Here is a 23510-nt window from a genome sequence, read left to right as displayed (position 1 = left end):
ACTCCTCCTCCCTGTTCTCTAGCTCTTACATCCTTTCTGTTGCTTCTTCCCCAGTGTTCCCTGAGCCTTGGGGTGAACACTCAGCAACCATTCATTCTCAGCAACTTGACTAGGTGTGAGCCTTGGCATTGACTGCTATCACTCGAGGGGAAGCTTCTCTGCTCAAGGTTCAGCGTCCATCTCTGGGTATAAATAGAAATATTTAGAAGGCAGCCTGGCAGTATGCTAATTTGACAAAACAATAATAGTAGGTTGTCTATGACCTACAACTATGTCTATGATCTAGTAGTCTAGAGTCTATGACCTGTCCACCATTGTCAAAACTTCTTTTGAAAGTGTATGTTTCCAATTAGCTCATGATATATTTGTTTTCATAAGGGCACTCCACATATCCTTGTATTAGCTCACCTCCCCCACCTCCTCCTCTTCCTGTCTCTCTGCCCTCATCCCCACTTATACTGTTAACCTGTAGTACTCCTCTTCTTTCTAATCACATGTTTCACTTTCCTCTTGCCCCTGGGGGTCTCTTACCTGCTCCTGTAGACATTTCAAAACAAGCACACAAATATTGAGGTTCAACTCTAGGACATGAAATACTTACCTTTCTGAAGAGTCTGGATCCCCTCACTTAGTGCAATATTTTTCAGTTAGACTCATTCCCTGCAGATTTCCCAATTTCATTTCTCTTTCTGGCTCAATAACATGCCACTGTGTATCTGTGCCACATTCTTATCCAGCCATCAGATGATGGACACCTAAGCGGACTCCATTTCCTTTGAGTGGAGCAGCAGTGGACATAGATGTGCAAGCATCTCTGTGGTAGGATTTGGGGTCCTTTGGGTATGTGCCCTGGAGGGGTTTAACTGGATCATATGGTAGGTCTATTTTTAACTTTGTGAGAAACCTCCATGCTAATTTCCATATTGGCTACAACAACTTATAATCCCTTCAACAATGGGTAAGTACTCCCCTTCCTCACATCCTTGCCAGCATTTGTAATGTTCTTTTTTTTTATGATAGTCATTCTTAATGGGCAGTGATGGAATCTCAAAGTAGTGTTAATACACATTTCCCTGATGGCTAATGATGTTGAATACATCAAATGTAATTGTTACTCAATTGTATTTCTTCTTTTGAGAAATATCTGGTCAATTATATGACCCATTCTGTAATTTGGTTGTTTCTTCCCTATCTTTTCTTTTTTAAAACAGAATTAAGCTTTAATCTTCCAGGATTGCTGGAAAGATATACAAAACTGGCTGGAGTTTAATATTAAGATCTGGGAATGTCATTCCAAGAGTCACAAGTACAAGACTTTGAATTTTTTTTAATTTTGATTTTTTTCTGTTTTTCTTTTATTGAAAATAGATTTTTTTATACAATTTTTTCTGAGCTCCTCTGAAATCTTCCCCACCTGCCTTCCCATCAGCACCCAAACCCTTTCGTTCTTTCTGTAGAGACCAAAGGAACATAAAGAATAATTTTTAAACAAGATAAGAAAAAACCAAAGCACACAAGTTGGAATAAGAAAAAAACCAAAACAAAACATAAAACAAAAGAAAAAAGAGCCAAATAAAAAACACATATAGGCAGAGACACTCTTATTCACACATACAGGAATCTCATAAAACACAAGACTAGAAGCCACAATATATATAAAAAGGACCTGTAAGGTTTAAAAAAATGCCCCAACAAAACATTTGTGAGAAAAAGGACCCCCTAAAATACCATGGAGTGTGTTTTGTGTTGGCTATTTAGTAGCTTGAGCATGGGTCCTGCCCTTGGGAGTGGCTTGTATCCCTAGTGAGACTCCATAGGATAAAACTAACTTTTTATTTTTGAGTAGTTATAAATCAAATACAGCATCTGGGTTAGGGATGGGGGCTTGTATCCACTTCCTCTCCTAGTGTTGGAACTCTTTCTGGTGCAGACCTGTGCAGAATTCGTGCATGTTGCCTCAGTCCTTGTGAGGTCATATGTGCATTGATTCTGCTGTGATTAGAAGGCCCTGTTTTTTTGGTATCCTCCACCCCTCTGGCCTTACACTCTTTCTGCCTTCTCTTCTGCCGAGTTCCCTGAGCCCTGAAGGGAGGAGTTCAGTGGAGACATCCTATTTAGGTCTCTCACTCTCTGAACATCACCTGGCTGTGGGTCTCTGTATTTGTTCCTTTCTGCTGCAGGAGGAGAATTCTCTAATGATGGATGAGCAGGGCACTGATCTATAAATACAGTGGAATGTCATTAGGAGTCATTTTGTCACTATGTCACTTTAGCAGACCAGTACTTTTTGGTTTCCCACTAGGTCCCTGGCCTATGTAGTTTGAGTTCTTGGCCACCTGAGTGGTGTCAGGGATGGGTTCCACCTATGGAATGGGCCTTAGATCCAATCAGATATTTGTTTGTTGTTCGCACTTGTTTTGCCACTATTGCTCCCATGTGTCTGGCAGGCAGGTTGTCATTGTAAACTGAAGGGTTTGTAGCTGGGTCAGTGTTGTGGTTGTATAGATTGTATCTTCTGTATTGAAGACTTAACAGCTAACATTCACATATAAGTGAATGAATACCTACCTTATTGTATTTCTGGGTATTTGTTACCTTATTCAGGGTGATTTTTTTTCCTAGCTCCAACCATTTATCTGTGAATTTCTTTCTTTTTTTTCAGTTCAAAAATCTTTATTGTTTATAGTCTTAGGAAAGATGATCCATTCACTCAGTTAAATAAAAAGCTGTGTCCAGGAACCCATCAGCAATGCTGAAAAGGACCCTAGTTTATCCACTTCTACTTATAGATCCAGCCATGGGCACAGGACTTATAGTTGATCAGTTCTTCAGGCTTAAAGCATAGACTACTTCTCAATACTTCCCACCGGATCACTGCCATGAATATTGTTCCTGTCCACTTGGATGCAGAAATCCCCTCAGATGATGCATGACTTAGAATCAGTTGGACTTGTCCCTCCCAACACCATCCAGCCTGTCTTCACTACATTAAGCCTCTCACAGACCATGGCCATCACAGGAACTGAGTTCATGTACTTCACTAGCCCTGGGAAGAAAGAACAATCTTTCAGATCAATGTAGTGATGCTTCAGGTATTCTTCCGATGCCTGAAGGAACTTAATGGCCACCAGGAGGAATCCCTCCTACTCAAGGTGCTTGATGATACGACCCACCAGGCTGCACTGCACACCATCTGGCTTTATGGCAATGAATGTATACTCAAGGTTGGCCATGGTTCGAAAGCCAGTGGGTCAGCAGGTGTATGTGATAAGCATAAGCAATGGGAAACTTACCTATAAATGTCAATATTTCATTTTGGGTGGCTGAGTAATATTCCATATGTAAATGTATCATATTTTCCTTATCTACTCATCTTTGGAAGGACATCTAAGCTCTTTCTAATCTCCAGCTCTTAGGAACAGAGCAGTCATAAACTTGGCTGAGGAAGTATCTCTCTGGTAGGATGTAGCAGCCTTCTGGGTATATGTCCGAGAGTGGTGTAGATGGATCTTGAGGTAGATCTATTCCCAGATTCACTCTGACTTCTATAATGACTGTACAAGTTTGTATTTCCAGCTGCAACAGATAAGTGTTCCCCTGACTCAACATCCTTGCCAGTATGTGTGGTCACTTGTTTTATTGTTCTTGGCCATTCTGACAGGTGGAAGATGAAATCTCAAAGTAGTTTTTATTTGCATTTCCCTGAAAAGTGAGGACCTTGAACATTTCTTTAGGTGTATCTCAGCCATTTGAGTTTTCTTTTCTGAGAATTGTCTGTTTAGATCTATAACATCCCCCTTCCTTTTACAATAGGTTAATATATTTCCTGATATCTAATATTTTGAGATCTTTATATATTTTGGATATTAATCTTCTAAAAGATGTGTAATTGGTAAAAACAAAAAATCTGTTCTGTAGGCTACCACTTTGCCCAAATGATGCTGTTCTATGCTGTGCATAGACTTCTCAGTTTCATGGGATTCCATTTATTAATTTTTGATCTTAGTGACTGTGCTAATGGTATTCTGTTCAGAAGTCTTTTCCAATGGCAATGTGTTCAAAACTATTCTCCACTTTCTCTTCTGTCAGATTCAGTGTATCTGTTTTTTTGTTTTTTTTTTTTTTTTATTTTGAGGCCTTCAATCCATTTGGAGTTGAATTTTTTTCCCATGGTGTTAAGTGTGAATCTATTTTGATTCTTCTACGTACAGCCATCCAGTTTGACTAGAACCATTTGTTGAAGATGCTATCTCCCCCCGCTTTGTATTTCTGTCTTCTTTATCAAAAATCAGGCAGGCATGGGTGTGTGAATTTATGTCTGGATTTTAATTCCACTTAATTGGTTAATGTGTCTATTTTGTAGCAATACCGTGCTGGTTTTGCTACTGTTGCTCTGTAGTGCAGAGATCAGCAATAATGGATGGTACGTCCAGCAGTTCTCTGATTACTCAGGGTTGTTTAGTTATCTTGGGATTTTTATATTTCCATAGAAAACTGAAAACTGGCATGGACTTGAAAAATTATGTTGGAATTTTGATGGGGATTGCATTGAATCTGTAGACTGCTTTGGTAGGTTTGCCATTTTTATTATACTTATCCTACAGATGTATGAGCACAGGATGTCTTCTCATCTTCTGACATCTTCTTGAATTTATTTTTTTCATATATATATATATATATATATATATATATATATATATATATATATATCACTTGCATGGTTAGAGTTACCCCAAGATTTTTTTGAAGGTATTGTGAAAGGCCTATGGGCCAAGCATTCAAGCCAATGAGTGTATAGAGTCATACCTGTTCAAACACCACAGTCTGTGTCTTTTTATTGGGATATTAAGACAAGTGAGTGATATTGAGCGTTATCACTAAGCAGTGTTTTCTGATTCTGGTTATTTTGTTGTTGTATCATGTGTGTGTGTGTGTGTGTGTGTGTGTGTGTTTCCCCTCTTTTGGTTTGCTGAGATTATTTATTACTTGTGTTTCTGGGTAGAATTGACTTCTTCAGACTGAAAATTTCCTTCTAGTATCTTCCACAGAGCTGGATTTGTAAATAGATATTGTTTAAATTTGGATTTATCATAGAATGCCTTTCTCCTCCTATTGTGATTGAAAGTTTTGCTTGGTGTAGTATTCTGGGCTTGTACCTGTGGTCTTTTGGAATTTCTAAGAACACCTATTCAGGCCATTTTGGCTTTTAGAATCTCCATTGAAATGCCAGGAATTATCCTGATAGGTCTTTCTTTATATGCACTTAGTCTTTTTTACTTGCATATTTTAATATTCTTTCTTGTTCTGTATATTTAGTGTTTTGTTTATTATGTATTGTGAGGAATTTCTTTTCTAGTCCAGTCTATTTGGTGTTCTCTATGCTTCTTGTACTTAATAGGTGATGTGTTTATAAAAAGATAAAGAGATATAAGATATGTTCTATAGGGGTGTGGTGAGGTATGGAGGTAGGGGGTGCCTCTGTGGGCCCAAACTGGGTCATTCCTTGCCCCCCACCCAGGGACCAGCCACAAGATGGTGTAGTACAGAAAAGAGTTTATTCAGGGCATGGGGAGGGGAGTCAAGAGGGTAGTAGAGACAGAGAAAGGCAGAGAGAGGGAAAGAATAGAGAAGTAGGGGCCGGCCATGACCAGTGGGAAGGGAATGTGGAGAGAAGGGGAGTAAGAGAGCAAGAGGTAAGAGAACAAGACAAGAGAGGCCTAAGGGGGCAAGCAGTCCCTTTTATAGTGGACCAAGCCTACCTGGTTGTTGCCAGGTAACTGTGGGGAGGAGCATACCTGGCCGTTGCCAGGCAACTGGGGTGGAGTTTAGATAGAACAGTAACAATAGGAACCTCCTTCTTTAGGTTAGGGAAATTTTCTTCTATGATTTTGTTGGATGTATTTGCTGTGCTTGTAACCTGGGTTTCTTCTCCTTCCTCCATTTCTATTCTTCTCAGATTTGGTTTTTGCACAGCATCCCACACCTCCTGGATGTTTGTGCCAGGTTTTCTTAGATTTAACATTTTCTTTGACCAAGGTATCCTTTGCTTCTAACTTGGCTTCAAATGCCCGAGATTCTCTCTTCCATCTCTTGTATTGTGTTGACATGTTTCTGAGACTCTTGTTGAGTTTCTAAATTTTTCATTTCCTGTTCCCCTCAGTTTGTTACCTTATTAACACCATTTATACCTTCATGTCTTGGACAGTTTTCTTCATTCATTGCAGTGTTTGCAGTTTTGTAAATTTCAATAATGGGTTTATGCAAACCTCTTTAAGAACCTTGAGCATAATCATAATAGCTAATTTGAAATCCGTGTTTTGTGCTTCAGCTATATTGAGTTTCTTGGGGCCTACTGTAGCAGGGTTGCTGGGCTCTAGTGGAGATATGTTCTGGCTGTTATTGTGTTTTTATGCTGGCATCTAGGCATCTGGGTATGGGATGATTATAATTCTATGTACTGGTATCAGTTCTTGTCTTTATTCCATTCCATGGTTTCTGTTGCCCTCTCTGGTTTTTAGAAGAATGTCATATGGTTGTGTGTTGCCTGATAGGAAATGCTTCTGAGATCCTGCCAGTTGTGTCTGCTGGGATCCTAGGCAGAATGTGTGTGTCTTACTTAGTGATGTGTTAGGATGGCGGGTTGAGTCCCAACAGCACATTTGGCCAAAGCAGTTCTACTTGGAAGAGGTTTTATTGGAAGGAAGAGACAAGGCAGTAGCAGAAAGAGAAGAGAGGAAGAGAGAGAGAGAGAGTGAGGAAGGGGCATTCTCCTTATTTATATGGAAAATTATGTAACACGGGTAAAGGTGGGAGGTGAGCCAAGTGTATGCTGGGAATATGATGCCTGTTGTCTTGGCAACTGGTCTGCAGGTTGCAGGGTGCGTTGTCGCCTATGTGATGTCATAGGTTTAGGATGTCCTGATACCAATAGTTAGGGTTTCTATTGCTCCAGTAAAACACCATGGCCAAAGCAACCTTGGGAGAAAGGCTTTCAAGTCCACATCACTGTTTATTATTTAAAGAATTCAGGACAGGAACTCAAAACAGTGAGGGAACCTGGAGGCAGCAGCTGATGCAGAGGTGAGGGAACAGTGCAGGGTCAGCTCTCCTGCTCTCATGACCGCATTGGGGCCAGCTCTCCTGCCTGCCTCAGGGGAAGAGAGCGAATCTCTCCCTCAATGACTGTACAACACAGCAGACAAGAGGCAGGGCCCACTCCCCCATGCTCATTGCCTCAGGTGCCTTCTGATAGGCAAACAGGGCCAACTCTATTGTGCTTCCTGGGCTACTGTGCTTTCTAGGTCATCTATGGGTCCTCTCTCCAGAGTACTGCAGGTGGCTAGGGGTGGAAGAAGCTCTCCTTGTATTCCCAGGGCCGGCTCTCTCAAGATACCCAGACAAGGTATGGGGCCAGCACAGCTCTCAGACATCAACATGTCCCCAGATGGCAGCCCAGACCAGGGACATCTGCCTGGCCTTTGGTGGTAACAGATCCCTACTACTGTAGGGCCATGGGCCCAAACATGGCCCTGGTGGCAACACAGGCCAGGTCCTAGGTGGCATCACTGGCTATTCACATCAGGCTGTTCCTCATTGCCCTCGAGTCTCTAGTTCTGCCTCTCTTCATTATGCTCACATTCTTCTGTTTCTCTTTCTCTTCCATTTCTCTGCCACTTACTTGTTCTTCTTAGAGGCACTTGGGGTCTCCAAGTGTCTGGGGCCATCTCAGGAGTGCTATGCCCCACCTGTGCGTTATGGCACATGATAAATTATGTGCATTATGGCCCAGGGGACATCTTGGCATGCTCTGCTATGGGGTGAGTGGTACTGGACTGGTGGTCATCTCAGGCTAGCTCCCTGTCTGTGCCTTATGGTGCCAGACTGATGGTCATCTTGGCCTTGCTTCTCACCTCCCCCCAACTCCCCAGAGATCATTAGGCTACTAATCTTTTCAGGTGTTCACAGGTCAGAACACTGAACATAGTCTCTCTCTTTTCTATCACCTGCTGATGCACATGTGACACAGCAGCCACACCTGTAGTGCCTCTGAGGCAGTCCTGATCATGATCTTTGGGGGAAAACATTCAGTCTTTTGTATGAATTCAGCTTCAAAGCCCTTGAAGGACTTGAGGAAGTTTCCTTCTACTTCAAGCTTATTGAATGTTATATTATAAGGGTGTTGAAGTTTTCTCTGAGGTCTATTCATCTGGCTGTGTTTTATTCCTGTTTTACTAATGTGGCATATTTCATTTTTGACCTTCATGTACTAAACCAACTTTGTATTTCTGGAGCAAGTTTCCTTTGGTCTTGGTGTAAATCCTTTTCATATATTGCTGGATTATTTTTGTAGTATTTGTTTTTGAAGATTTCAGTCTATATAATGTATGTTTATGAATTTGTACAATTTCCTTCAGTGGCAGTAATAAAGTTGAACAGTTGGATCATTAAGTCTGAAGCATTGACTGTGGGGCCTTGTACAGAAATGTCTAGCTAACACTTCTTGTGGAATATAAGGTTTTCCAGGAACACATACATTGTATAACAGCAAATATGTTTATGTTTAATGAGGATCTATTATATTGAATGGTATGAAATTGTATTTGTGTAGGTCAAGTATATTCAGATATTAACACCTGAACATGTCAACACAATACAGTTTGACAATGATGTGACATGAGTAAAATGTAGGTTGTATTCTCAGGAGCTCTTCATTCAAAGGGAAGACACACCTTCTCATGTTACATACCTTCCCATGTTGCACACCTACACATGTTGCACACCTACACATGTACATACAGATTAATCACATTAGCAACACACACACGAATGCACAAACACAGACAAACCTTTGCTGTCAATGAATGTCACCATGGCTATTATTGAAGTATGAGCTGAGCACTTCAGGAACACAGAGCAATGTGTGATTATTTTTTTATCTGTGGGGGTGAGGGCAAAGAGCTGATAGGCAGAGAGGCCTCCAGAGAAGTGTCTGTGTTTTGAATGCTGTCCTATAAGCTGAACTTAATAGGATATAAAGGGCTCCATCATATAAAGAGGGTATTTCCAGAGCCTTCCTTGTGGATGTGGGATTGATACCGAACTTGAAGCAAGATGTTACATGATTTCCTTTCAATAGCATTGCAACAGACAGGGTTGGAAATAAGTTCCCGCTAGTACAGGATTTAAAAAGTAAAATCAGCCCACCTTCCCTGATTCTGTAGATGAAAACACAGAGGAACTGTGGTCTGCTGAATGCCACCAAGATAAAAAGGACAGAACTTCCTGCCTCATCGATGCGATGAAGCTGAATAATGAGAAAGTAAGGAACTGTGATGTTTCGTACCCTCTAGTTCTAGAATAAGAACTGAATTCCTGTCAGTTGCATGCATGTCACACCTGTCTAAGAGATTCTAAAAGCCTTTAAGGAAAACATAAAACGTCTGCTTTGGATGGAAATGACCCACAACTTCAGCCCTGGTCCTTTCTCATGTCATCCCCTTCATCCAGTATTTATCAGTGTGACATACAGGTATTGGTACTGGATTGTTGTAGGACTTTTGGGGGTCGTATAAATGAACATTAGTTCACCCCAGTTAGGGCACCAGTCACTGGACAAAGAAATAGGCCCACCAGGTCTAACAGTACATCAGTGAGTTTATCTGAGTCACTTGCAAGAGTATTGGTAAGGGGTTACTTAGAGGAGCTTCGGTTGCTCAAAAGCAGGTGCATCATCAAAATCCCCATTCCAGTTAAATAGTCCATGAAAGTGAATCTCAAGAATACTGTTCAAATTGCAGGCGGCCATGCTGGTCAGAGACGCTCTTCTCTCAAGCAGTTAACACTGTTTGCGTAGATTGGCCTTGTGACTCTTGTAACCTTCAGCAGCTTCCTGAAGCCTGTAGGCTTTGTCTGCTTCCCGAATCTTCTGCATGTCCCTCTTCCCAGGGAGAATGTTTCAATCTAGAAGAAATAGGTACACAATACCCATCATTGTAGATTGTAGTGCACATGAGACCCTTGGATGGTCAATGGTGCCTTTCTGTCACTATGACAACCCAAAATGTTTTCCACATTCCTAGATAACTCCTGTGAGGATTATCGTTTCTTATAGAAAACATAAAGATGACTGGCACCAGCCATTATTCTGCTGAGTGGTGTCAGCTGCTCACTAAAGCACTCTGGGCTCTGTTTCTATCTTTGACTCATTGTCACTATAGTGAGTATTTAGTTTTAATTAATATCTTAAATATACTTTGACAATTTAATGTATATAAAATATCTAATACATGATATACAATGTATATGTGATATATAATATGTAATGTGTGATATGTGACATGTAGCATGTAATGTGGAATTGTACAATGTGCAACATGCACATTAATGTGCAACATGTAATATGTAAACATATATATTACCATGTACAAGATACCATATATATGGTATTTTGTAATATATAATCTTATAATAAATAATCTATATTGTATGTAATATATAATATAATATATAATATACATATATATATATACACATGTATATTATATATTATATATTTGGTATCTTGGTCATGCCCCTCCATCCCTCCAGAACTTTCCCCTCCCACTTCCCTCAGAGCTTCCCAAAACATACCTTCCAACTTCCATTTCTTTGCTTTTTTTTTCAAATTTTAAATATAACCCACTGAATCTAATCACTGATGCCTTCATGAACATGGGAAGCCTACCAGTGGGTACATTCCCAATGAAAAACTTACTCTTTTTCCCAGCGGCCATCCATTCCCAAAAGTTCCTCAGCTTGCAGTAGAGACTCACAAGTTCTTCCTCCTTCTGTGCTAGAACCACTGGCAGACTTGTCTTCATTGGTGTGGGTCTTGACCATAGCTACTGCGAGGTCACAAGTGCAGCAGCCATGTGCTATCCAGAAAACTGTGCTGGGATTACAGGCGTGGACAACCAACCCCAGAATGATTGTAATAATTTAAAGAGAAGTACAGTAAAGAAACAAATTCAAACCACTCGCCCCATTGAAACCTCATGATCCCCACAGCAAAGATCAAATGTATGTTATTAGACAAAGATGCCATGTTCAGTCTTAGAATCATTAAAAATGTAACAGATCTGAAACAATATTCTATTTATTTGATTTTAACATAAATCTGGGGGGCCGAATAAAAACATAATTGTAATAATCACTTAATTTCAGACTAGCAGCTGTGAGGAAATCGCACCTTTTAGTATCTGGGAAGCATATGAGTTTTGGTTAAATAACATTTCTGCTTGTCAGCTACTACATCAATCCACATTCTGAACCTCTTAGCTCATTCATTGCAGTTTGATCATCCCCCTTTCAAAGGTGAGGAGGCAGAGGGACCAGGGGAGTTGCATCTCTTACCTATGGCCATCCTACCAGGAAAAGGTAGAGTCAATCTTCAAAACAAGGCTCCAAGACTGAGCCTTACTCTGGAAGGAAAGGTTCATTTTGGTTCACAGTAATCTTTTAATCACAAAACACTTTGACGGTCACACTTAAGAAGGTATGTATCAGAGCAACACTCAAGGTGGTCTGGCTAGAAGGCAAATTCAAATACTGGCTGGGAGGTGGTTGGGAAATAGCTGAAGAGGTAAGGTGTTGTCTAATAATTTGGAAAGAGAGTCAGGCTGGGGGCTAGAAACTAGAAGAGCTGAGGGTAGGACAAGGAAAGAGTGATCAGACAGTATGTTTACCCCACCCTTCTGTGTGTGTGTGTGTGTGTGTGTGTGTGTGTGTGTGAAAGAGAGAGAGAGAGAGAGAGAGAGAGAGAGAGAGAGAGAGAGAGAGAGAGAGAGAGAGTTCACAGATCTCAAACATCCTGTACTTACCGCTCTGACATCCCCTGCTTCCTGAACTAGATGCAGAAATGGGATACACATTGAGAGGAAGTATGCTGCATCAATTACTTTTCTCAGGGCTATGACCATGTATCTCATTATAGCAACTTTAAGAAAGAAGGGTGGCATATTGGAGTTCCCAGTTTGAGGCAATACACGCCATCATGGTACCAGGAGCTGAAGTGGCTGGTCACATTACATCTACAGTCAAGAAGCTGAGACTGAGGCAGTCTGGGAGAGTATGCTCAGCTCTCTGTAATCTAGTTAAGTTGACAGTGACAGTTAACCACATTCAGAACCAACGTAGGATTTTCTGTCTCCAGTGTTGACAGCTGTTAGGGCATGGTCTGTTGTGGATTGTTCCAGATGAAGAGTCCTATAAAAATGAGAATTTTGCTTCAACTCTGCCTGAAGGCCATTAAATCCTTGTTTCTTTAAATAGTCCTGTAGAACTATCCTGGAATTTCCATCTCATCTCAAGGCAGTCACATTTGTTGCTGGGTTTTGAGCCACGTGGAGGCTGCTCTGTTCTGTGTACTGATGGTTCCAGGCCATTCCCAGGATGGGAATCTGGATTGAAATCCATATTAGAAAAGAAAAAAAACAAAACATAACAGCTAACAGGGGCTCTGAAAGAGCTGGAGTAGACTCATGCCTTTGAGTCATAGTAAAAGCTATGGGTTAAATGGCATGACCATTCTTTTGTCTGTCCAGAGGGCCGACTCTCTAGATTGGACAGAGATGTCTTTAGCATGATGAGAAACATATTTAGCTCTATTTTTAGAAAACAATCAAGGAAATGTAAAATCTTGAGCTTGTGATTGGTATGCTTATCAGAATTCCATCCATCAATGTTTTTAAAACTCTGAACTTTTGAAATTTTAGTATAATGATAATTTAGAGCAACTTGTATTTATATACCTTAAATTAATTTAGACCTTCTAATTTAAGTTTTTGTATCCGCAGACCTTTATAACTTGTATTTCAGAATATTGTCTTAGACTTTCAGAACTTATATAAAACCTTTTTTTATCCAGTCATTTACCATGAGACATAGGAGGTTGATTGCAAGAAGGCAGTCATTGCCAAGTAAGTTCCTTTAAATAATAAGTTGTGTCTAAAACCTGTTTATCCTTTATTATGAAGCCTGCAAGTAAGGTGAACATGTCTGTGAGTTTGCTATTCCCATTAGTAAACCTAATGGCTCTAGAAAGGTAAGACCTGATTCTCATATATAAAATGCATTAACCAAGCGGCCATTGCTAAATTTACAAAGCTACAGTTAGCCGTCAACACCACCAGAGAATCAAGAAGGGTAAATTATAGCAGGAAGTCCAATCCAAATGAACTCTCGGTTAAAATTACAGGAACTTACCAGCTACCTGGATGAGTACCCTAGTAGGTTCCAGGGTTAGTCTCATTGGAGGCAGAGGTTTGTCTTGGATTGTAGCTTCAGCTGCAGCATGGGTCAGCATAGTCCTTCAGCTGCCAGACCCAGAATGTAGGAGAGATTTTTCTGTGGTTGAGGAACTTGAGAAAATTGGCCAACCTTGACTTAGGCAGATTAGGGCAGTCAACCCAACACTGTCCACAGTTTGTGCCTGGGCTTGGCAACAGGGGAGGCATGAGGCAGTTTCCCTCAATGGTTAGTGTTGTCACAATTCAGATTTATGCCCCCACCTGAGTTCTTTAGAGACATTAGGGTCGCCTCTAAGAGCTGGTATCTGTCTATCATAGGAAGATTTTTCCATTAGACATTTTAAATGCCATATTCAGCAGATCTCTGAAAAGTCTTGAGGTCCATCTATTAAGCATTCCTTATTTTAAATATACTTCACTTGTTTTGGGCTATCTGCTTTAGTCTTAGCCCTGAAAACATATAAAGGAGGCTAAACAAAGCTTATTCCTGTAAATAAATTACTTTTGTACCTAGCATGACTCCAAGCACCGTTCTGAACATATTAAAGAATTCGATCATTTGTAAGGTGACTATTAACTTGCATGTCATGTTGATTGATTGATTGCTGCTTTAGTTTGCTCTATTTCCTTTTCTATCGTAAAATCAGGTGGCTCATCTGTCATACCACAGACACGAAACTTTACAGAGTATGTGTAGGTATAGAGAATGGGGAGCCATAACCAACTCCAGAGCCAGCTTTTCAATAAATCAGAACAGCATAAAGCAATATTTCAATATTATCCATATCTAAAAGGAATCCCTGCTCATTTGAATTCAGTGACTAGGGGGAGGGACCAGAGCAAGCTGAGAACAGAGAAAGCAGCTGTGGCCAGCCTCAAAAGTGGCCACCATAGTGCTAGTTAGTATCCCTAGCCCCATCCCCCCTACACACAAACACACACTTGGGTCCTGGTTTTAATCCATGGTGCTGCCTTTACGTGCTTGCCTGCAGCCCAGTGATTCCCCACCCACTTCAGTTTTCCACGCAGTACTTCATCCCAGCTCGCACCTAGTGCAGACCAAGAAAATCGAAGGTTTGGGGGCTGTGTGCTTCCCTATGGCACCTGCAGGGAAGGTAGAAGGTAGTGGTAGCAGGTTTAAAGAGAAAAAGGCAGCAAGAAAATGAAATCAGTAAACTCAGAATGCAAAAGGTTCAAGGGACAGACAGAGTCAGCAAAAACAAAACCAATAAGCTTAGGTAGAACACAGAACATTCACATACTCAAAAGAAATCTATCAAAACCAAAATACATGGCAGCTACCTTGATTCGTACATTTAACTGGCTTTGAAAGATTTCTTTCTCCATCCCCAGTATCCAAGAAGCAGGCAGGCAGAGAGATTTCCCACTAGTACTCTGGTCAGGAGACAAAAAAATAAAAAACAAAAAACACAAACCCAAAACAAACACAGGGGACCATGAACCAGGTGCCAAAAACGAGATGGACACTACAATGTCTTGTTGGTGCCCTGGACAGATGTCTGTGTACCTTGTTAAGTACCTCCCTGTGCCCCAGATGGGATCTCACCAGAAATAGTACCAGATGTCACGAAGGAAATTTCTACTATGACGTACCAATAGAGGCTTCCTCAGACAGTCGTTTGCTGGTGTGTGACAGTTCACTCCCCCAATCCACAAAAGCAAAAGCATGTCTTGGAAAATCTTCAAGAGGCATAGCTGCTGAGGCCGGATTCTGGTTCTGGAATCCTGGCTTCAGACTTTGGATGAGGTCTTGATCTTGCTGGGGCCTCCACTGAACAAGAATAAAGACATTACCCACAGTCTTAACTGAAATTAAGCAAGCTTTATTTTCTGTCAGATATGGCTATCTCCCTAAAGTAGGGTTTGAGATAATAGCATTGACTGAAAGGCTAGGGGGGTTATCAAGGTTTTTTAGTTATGTGGGAACTTGGCTGAACATGTCAAAATTTTTTAGCAGAACATCTTATCATGTTATAGGTTAAAGTATAGGGAGTTGTTTTAGTTATAGTTTCTATTGCTGTGAAGTTACAGTGACGACTGCAATTCTTATAAAGGAAAACTATTTAATTGGGGCTGGATCAGTTTAGAGGTTTCGTCCATTATTGCCATGGAGAGAAGCATGGTGACACACAGGCAGACAAGCTGTTGAGTTGTAGCTGAGAATCTGGATCAGCAGGCACGAGGAAAAGCTGGTGGGTCACTGGGTGGGCTTGGCTTGAGCTTCGGACACCTCAAAGCCTACCCTTGAGTGACACAACTCCCCAAAGAGGCCACAGCTCCTAATAGTGCCTCTCCTATGGGCCTACGGGAACCATTGTTAGTCAAACCACCACAGGTATGGAAAATGTCAAATTCCAGAAAGTGGGTCAGGACCTATTCTAATTCAAGTTCTTCAGAAAACGGAAGTTAACTTACTTTGCCCTTGTAATGAGATGCCTTTTACAATTAAGATGGAGTCAGGCTGGTCCGTTACTTATTCCACCATGTTTTCTGATTGCAATGTACAGGTTTGTTACAGAATATAGTTTGTCATAGTTTATGGATGTACTGGAAACTCTGAATTTATCCGATTCATTTTGTTTTCTGCTTTCTTTCAGAATGCCGTTTTGTTTTGTTTTGTTTTGTTTTGTTTTGTTTTGTTTTGTTTTGTTTTTCTTCTGGAAACTTCCAGAGACATTTTCAGTCATGTGCACCTGAAACGGAAGATTCAGCATGAAGGAGGCATTACAAGGTGCATCTTGTCCACTGCAGGGTACTTACACTGACATCTGTGTCTTGTGACTTCACCGCTTAGTGAGCAGTTCCCTTGACTTGGTGGGAGCAGAGATTCTTTTGGGCCTCTGCTCTACTGGATTTCTCATTCTTAGAAGTTCAGCCAATAAGTTCAGAAGCTAATTCTTCTGTCCTTATAGTGATTCCTAAATCTCTCTGCCCATCAACCAATGCAGAAAACACAAGAGATTGGGGACTAACTAGTAAATGTGGATTACAGCTTCAACCAAACCCTAACAATTATCTATCACTCCAGTTCCAACCAGTCACTCCATAAATGCCACTCATCAGTTGTCAGTCTTCGGAATGAGGTTCTTCCCTGGATTCTTTTTTCCATAAGATTTTGAGCATATGGCAAGTTGCCTCATGTTTCCATAGAAATGAAATTTTTTTATTGTGGGGGTCACCATTTTAGATGGGGCTGATCTGTGACCCATCACTACCCTTCCAATACAGTGTTTGGGCAGCATATGTCCTGGAAACAATTATTGAATGAATGAATGAATGAATGGTGTGTGAGTAGATGAATGATTGTAAGAGAAAATGACACATGCCAATATCTGATACAAAACTCCTGCTTTTCTTTTGAGACTACACTCAAAGGGACCTCCTTCCCAGAGGCCTTATGAAATCCCCCAGACTGAGTGACAGCTACCTTTGTGTTTCTTTCATCCTTGGTTTTGATGGCCTCAGATAACGGCACTCTAAAGTATGGCCCTTGAGATGCTGAGCTTTTGAACGGCAGCAACAGCTCTGGGTCTGCTGACCTTCCCCACCCACAGCTTTCTTCAGCTTTATACTTCTCTGCGATTTTCTTTCTATGGGGTGCCCTTCTGTCTCAGGAGCTCCTGCAGAAGGTGTATACTTGTTCTGAGTCTGTCTCCAATACTTCACCCAAAAGAGAACATAGGCCCATGGGACATAAGATGGGTGTGAAGCCTTTCCAGAGAGACCTGAGCATAGCAAAATCCTGTTCAGTGGAGGGCAGGGCCCTACGAGCTTGGTTTGCTTATCAAGTCTGCTTTGGGGGATCTGGTACTCTTTCCCCTCATCATGCCAGGGCTTCGGTTTTCCCCTCCTTAGAAACCTTACCTCCATGTCTCTCTGCAATAGCTGTATCATGGACTCTTTAAATTTCACATTCTGTGTGGCTCCTGCCAACCTCCCTGTTGATAAATGTCTCCTACTTGTCTATCTGTTCTCTGTTTATATAGACAGACTAGCAAACTATATGGAATGGATACAGAAAAGTCTTACCTATAGAGTATATGTATCAATGATTTATAGAATCATTGATCTAATTTATGTCTTTCTCTGTCATACTCACTCAGAGTTCCCCAAAGTACAGGTGCTCATGTATATTCATAAACTGCACACCCATAATGAACATCTATACACTTCATTTACACATTCCTGGCAATTATAAATATTGTGTGCCATGATCTGTGCTAGAATTTGGAGTAAGCGTAGCAGATGCCCTCCCTGAGCCCACAGTTTATTTCAAGAGAAAGATGATCTCACAGAAAGGATAGCTGGTCTCTAGGTAGTAAATACCAAGAGTTAGCAGCTGAGGCTGCTCAGTTCTGCAAGGATCCAAGAAGGATTTCCAAAGACACTGCTCCAGGAAGTTCTGAATGGAAGAACTCATCAGGTGAGTCTGAGACAAACGGAGTAGAGAGGACAGGACGTCTAGACAGGAAGGAGGTCTCTAAACCTTGAAAGAGTGAAACAGTGAGCTAGACATGCTTGGTATGTATGAAATGTAGAGTCCACTCAGGGATGTCAGGGAATGGGACTAAGAAGTGAAGAGCAAAATGAGGCTTCCTGAAATTTCAAGTCATCTGAGAGGTGACATGGTGGAATCTTGACAGCCATGCTTGTTTGGGATAACCCTGAATCTCCTGGATATAGCAGGACAGGGAAAAAATATCTTCCTTATGACTTGGGACAACACCCAAGAGCCCAGTATTTTTCCTCATTGTGGGAGCTATGTCTTCAGTTTTGTCCCTCCAAAATTAATATGCTGAAACTTCAACCCCCCACACCCCGCCCAGTTCTAGCCTCCCCTGAGAATACCTTTGCAGTTTAGATTTTTAACATGAAAATTAAGGTAAGAGGATCCACCAAGGTGGGTCCCAGTCCAAGATACCGAGAGGCTTTGAAAGAACAGATATTTAGGATGCAGACATACACAGAGGTAAGACCACCAAAGACTCAGCCATGAAATCACTGTGAAAAAGTTGATTGTCAAAGAGAGATAGGACTAAGGAAAAACTACAACAAAACAATAATAACAGTAATTTTACCTGCACTTAGGTGTCAGACACTGGCCTCCAGAATTTAAAGAAGATACATTCCTGTTTCTTTAGCCACCTAGTCTGTGGTACTTTGTATATTCAGTCCTAGCAAACCATTGTGGTAGGCTCCAGCTAAGGACTTAACCACCTGGCGTCTGGCTTCTGTTCTATAGGTAATTCCTTCTCTGTTTGATTGTCTACAAGTGTGGTCCTGTTGTGGCTACTTCTCAGGCCACTGTGAGGTTTGGCTGCCTGCTGGAAGTGGAGAACACTATTCTTTTTCTGGTCTGAGAAAGCCTTACTTGATGTTGACTAAACACACAGACCCTGTACTCTAAGGGGACCAGTTCCTTGCTTAAGGAATCAGGGTATGGGTGTTACTGGGGGCTGGTGGGTTTGGTCTGGTCACCTTGACCTTGGTTACCACGTGGATAGTTTCTCTCATGGATGCTTGCTCTTCACCTAACATTTTCCTTTCTTTCTCCCTTCCTTAACCATCTCCATTTAAGCTCTCCATCCAGGGTACTCTTTTCCTCCCTGATTTATTCCCAACCTTGACCCTGCTCTATAACAGTAGTCTCCATATGCACTAGAATCTTTGGTGCTGGGAAGATTCCCAAGCCTCAGGTTCTGCAGCCAAAGGCTCTCCTCTTGCCCTGAGCTGAGTAGTAGCTATAGAGAGCTGGTCTAAGGCAGAGCTAGCAGCCTGGGCTTTGAACATGGCTTTCCCCTGTGTAGTTAGATTGGAGCATCTTCTCCCCTGCACTCCTATAGCTGATCATTTCCTAGAGTGTCTAAGATAGCACTGATCCCCTCATATCACCCCAAGAGTTAACTTATTTCCTGAGCACACCCCTGTCATGAACAAATCCTTTGGCCTGGCATGGAAATGTAATATTTCTTCTGTTACATTGAATTAACATTTGTTCCTTGTAAGTTGATACCCTGGCCTCCTTATGTTCTCATTAGCCCCTGTCTTGAGGAGAGGTAAGTCACAAATATACTTAACTCGGTGTGCAATGTTCATTTTAAGTCCAGTTTGTGCTAGGAAGCTAGCTGGCATCTTTTACTTTGTTATATATTGGTGTAGAAATGCTAAGGTGACCATCTACCTACCTTGGGTACAAAGAGGGTAGGGAAATTTGGAAGACAGAAAATAATGAACCTAACCCCACAAAGATCACAGTGACAGTGACAGAGGTGGAATATGTTCTGAGTCCCAAGTAGTATTCTGGTGTCTGTTTCCAGAACTAATTTGTACTTGGGTGGCTATGGCGGAGAGGCCACCAATGAAATATATCTTATTTTATCATAGAACTAAGACCCATGGTTTTTAGTGTGGCAAATGGATGTTCAGATGAAAACTGTAATTCCCAGCATTAGGAATCACATGCAGCTTTGTGTGATCCTGAAAGTATTTTTTCTGGACCATTGGATGTAGGTTGACATGTATTTTTTCTGGACATTGGATGTAGTAGACAATGGGACCTTTGTCTACTCTGAGTTCTATTGGTGGTTTTGGGGAGTCAGAGGCTGGCTACCATCTCTTTGTCACTCTTTTATACTTCTTCAACTTCATGAAGCATGTAATCTCAGAGTTGATTCCTTAAGGTAAAGGAATGCTTCCTTCACTCATAGATGAGGTTATATTTGTTACCCTAGGGACATCTTAGGGGGGAATTTGGCTCATAGCTTCAGAACCATGTGTGAGGCTCATGTAAAAGGAAAACTATCAGTGGGGCAAGAAGATGTGGCAGTCATGGGCAGATCATCACATGGCTGACAGAATGGCTAGGGCAAGATCTGGCATCCCAAGAGGCCAAGGACTATCTTTTTCCAACTGACTCAGATTTGCTTTCACTACCTCCCAATAATGTCACCTATTATGGATGCATCAATATTTGTTAAGTCAGAGCCATCATGGAATTGTCCCTGGAGGTCCTCACAGACACAGCCAGAGGTGTGCTCCACTAATCTCCTGGACATCCAGTGATCCAATCTCCACTGATCCAATCAAGTTGACAAGATTATCAGTCATGGCTCATCTCTTTTTCTCCATCAGCTGCCAGGTGTTAGTGAGTACTCTAAGGCCAGGCATGAAGCATGTCAGAGCAAAGACATGGAAGGAGCCTGGGCCAAAAAACAAAACAAAAAACAAAAAACAAAAATCCAAAACAAACAACCAAACAAAACAAAGAAACAAAAATTCCCAAACTAAAAACCAAACCAAACCTTTATAAGATGTCCTGATTATAACTTGACTATGACATGAAAGAATAATTAACTTAGATATGGTACTAGTTAATTAGAACTATATGTTACCATTATATTCAGACACCATTCTACCAATGGGACCTTTGTCTACTCTGAGTTCTATTGGTGGTTTTGGGGAGTCAGAGGCTGGCTACCATCTCTTTGTCACTCTTTTATACTTCTTCAACTTAATCCAAGCACAGCTCACCTTTCCTCTCCTGGTCATTCACTCCAATGGCCATGGCTGTGATAGCCTGGGTGAAGGCCTATGTTAATGGTGAAAATTAGGATAACCTCCAGAGATAACAGAAAAGAAAGCTAGAGACTCCAGAACACAGTTGAGCTCCTGGTCCCTGCTCTTTGTAATTTTCTTATGTTGCCTACTAAACTGCTCTTTTGGGACTTGGCTCATTGAGTTCAATATCTTCCTCCAGTTTGAGTTACCAGTTCTTCCTAACTCCCACTACAATAACAAATCCCCCATGCTTTCATCTCCACAAAAATTTTGCTGTATTTCATTTTTATTACGGGACACCAGTGAGTTATACAGTATAAAAATCCCAGTGGTTTTTAGTTTGTTTGCTTTTCAGTGCTGGAGATTGAATGCTGAGTGCCCTGAACACTGAATGGCCAAGCTGCATCCTCTACTCTCTAAACAGTTCTTATTTCAGAGAGGATTTCTGGAGTTACACTGGTGGGTCTTTGAACTCATGAACCTCCTATCCTAACTTCTCAAGTAGCAGAGAGTATAGACTTCTACCATAGTCCTGGCTCCAGCATTGTTTTTAACCAGATGGGAGATGGGGTCAATTTTTCCTTTTAGGGTGTTCACCACTGGTGACTAGGATGCAAAGCTGAATCAATATGGACAGGGATACCGATCTGCATCCTTATCCTTTTCAAAGGAACCAGAACCTCCCATACCCCAGGGTTCCTACTCCTACTCTCCAGGATTCCAAATACTCAGATCCCCAGAGTTCCTAGTACTCACACTCTCACTCCCCAGGGCTGCTAATACTCAGACCCCTAACTTCCCAGGACTCCCAGTTATTCAAAACACATTTGCTGTTCTGGTTCAGAGAACTGTATTAGCAAGACCTTGATGTTAGATGAGAGGCTTGGGAGTAAGAGTGTGTGTGTGGGGGGGTGAATTTCAGAGGAAGACTCTGCGTGGGACTCAGGTCAGCCAAGGTTAATGACGCAGGAAGCTCAAGGAAGTGACTCACTCACCTTTACATGGCTTTTACATTTATTTTTGTTTTTTAATGTTATGTGTGGGGGTGTTTTGCCTACCTGTATGTTTGTGTATCATGTGGATATGAGGTGTCCACAGAGTCAGAGTAGGGCATCAGATCTCATGGAATGGGAGATAAAGACAGTAGTGAGCTGCCCTGTGGGTGCTGGGAAATGAACCCAGGTTATCTGGAAATGCAGCCATGACCTTAACTGTTGAGCCATCTCTCCACTCATTTTTTAAAATTATTTTTATTAATCACATGACTTTGAAAGGAGGTCAAACACTTGAAAGAGGATGAGATAAGCCTCAGTTTCATGACGTGTCAGGGGCTTTAATAATGACAGCATCTATAAAGAATTGCAGTATTGGTATCTCAAAAGTGGTAGGTAAGCTTCCTTTTTTCAAATAATTATAATTATTGCCAGCTAACACAGTGGGCTCATGGCATCCTAGCCACAGCTATGTGAGGCAGGAAGTAGGGTCATTCCAACTCCAGGTCATGAATGTGAGTCTTGAGTCCTGGCTGCAATCTTGAGTCATGAGAGGAGATAAAGAGAGGGATCGTGGATAATTCCACTTTATAGGTGTGAGTAGAAAGTCAGTAAAGAAACCACTGAAATAATCACTCCATGTTTGGGGAGAAGTTTTATTGGAGATGATATGAGAGAGAGAGAGAGAGAGAGAGAGAGAGAGAGAGAGAGAGAGAGAGAGAGAGAGAGAAGAGAGAGAGAGAGAGAGAGAGAGAGAGAGAGAGAGAGAGAGAGAGAGAGAGAGAGAGAGAGAGAGAGAGAGAGAGAAAGAGAGAAGCCAGAGACATAGGAAGTGTCCAAAGTGGTAGACTGATGATTGTCAGGGCTATGTCTCAGGAGCAGAGGAAATAGCAGAGAGAAGCAAGGAAGGGGTGGGGAGATTTTGTCTTCATAAGAGAGTAGAGCCACAGTAGAAGGGAGTGGCCTGTAATCTGGAACAGCCTGGGAACTAGCTGAGTTGAGAAAGAGCTGGTGAAGTAAGAAAGGTGAAGATGATAACATGGGATGTGGTTGATGTTCCAAATATGTTGCCAGGATCAGGGGGAGCCTGGAGGTTAACTTTGGGCTTTGATGTGTGACCACAGGTATATGCCAAGGGAGCCAGCTCTTTATGGTCAGCAGAAATGTATTCAAAGGTTCCAGAAGAATGCTGTAGAGTTTGATCTATGCTTACCAATCCTTCTATTGTCCATCTTGAGCTGAGCCTAGACTATCATTTTTGACTAAAGAGTGGGTCTGTCTCTTTGGAGAGGAATCGAGGGTTCCCTTTGAATGTGAGCATATACTTTTCTCCAGGTTATAGTAATTTATCTCTTATAGAGAAGCCAACATTCTGGTTTTAGTACCAAGATACCATTTCCCCAAAGAGGCCTCAGCTATACATCCATTGGGAAGACGCCTGTATCCTGGAAAGTCTGAGATGGTTGAGGATGTCTGAAAAACTCTTCCCTGCCCCCTGAGTTCACTCTATGGTTTACTCTGTAGCTAGGTCCAGGGTACAGCTCTCATTAATGCTAGGAAAATACCCAGCTGTGTTTGGAGTCTCCCTGGCAGCTGAAGCAACATTTCAGATGAGGTAGAGAATCTGAACAGTTGTCACATCTCTGCTGAAACT

General features: G+C 41.6%; 1 non-coding gene and 1 pseudogene across 1 annotated transcript; both read right to left on the bottom strand.

Moving 5' to 3' along the window:
- Nucleotides 1–2779: 2779 nt before the first annotated feature.
- LOC110299179 (nucleoside diphosphate kinase B pseudogene) lies at nt 2780–3233 on the bottom strand (annotated as a pseudogene).
- Nucleotides 3234–7930: 4697 nt separating this feature from the next.
- Nucleotides 7931–8056, bottom strand: LOC115031659 (small nucleolar RNA SNORA17). Its single transcript, XR_003837327.1, has one exon. It is a non-coding gene; the product is annotated as a small nucleolar RNA SNORA17 (small nucleolar RNA).
- Between the last annotated feature and the right edge of the window lie 15454 nt (nt 8057–23510).

This window comes from Mus caroli, unplaced genomic scaffold, assembly GCF_978045245.1.
Source record: "Mus caroli unplaced genomic scaffold, Mus_caroli_1 scaffold_8, whole genome shotgun sequence".
Classification (NCBI taxonomy): domain Eukaryota; kingdom Metazoa; phylum Chordata; class Mammalia; order Rodentia; family Muridae; genus Mus; species Mus caroli.
The sequence above is the reverse complement of the archived record's forward strand: the minus strand, read 5'-3'. Positions and strand labels throughout refer to the sequence as shown.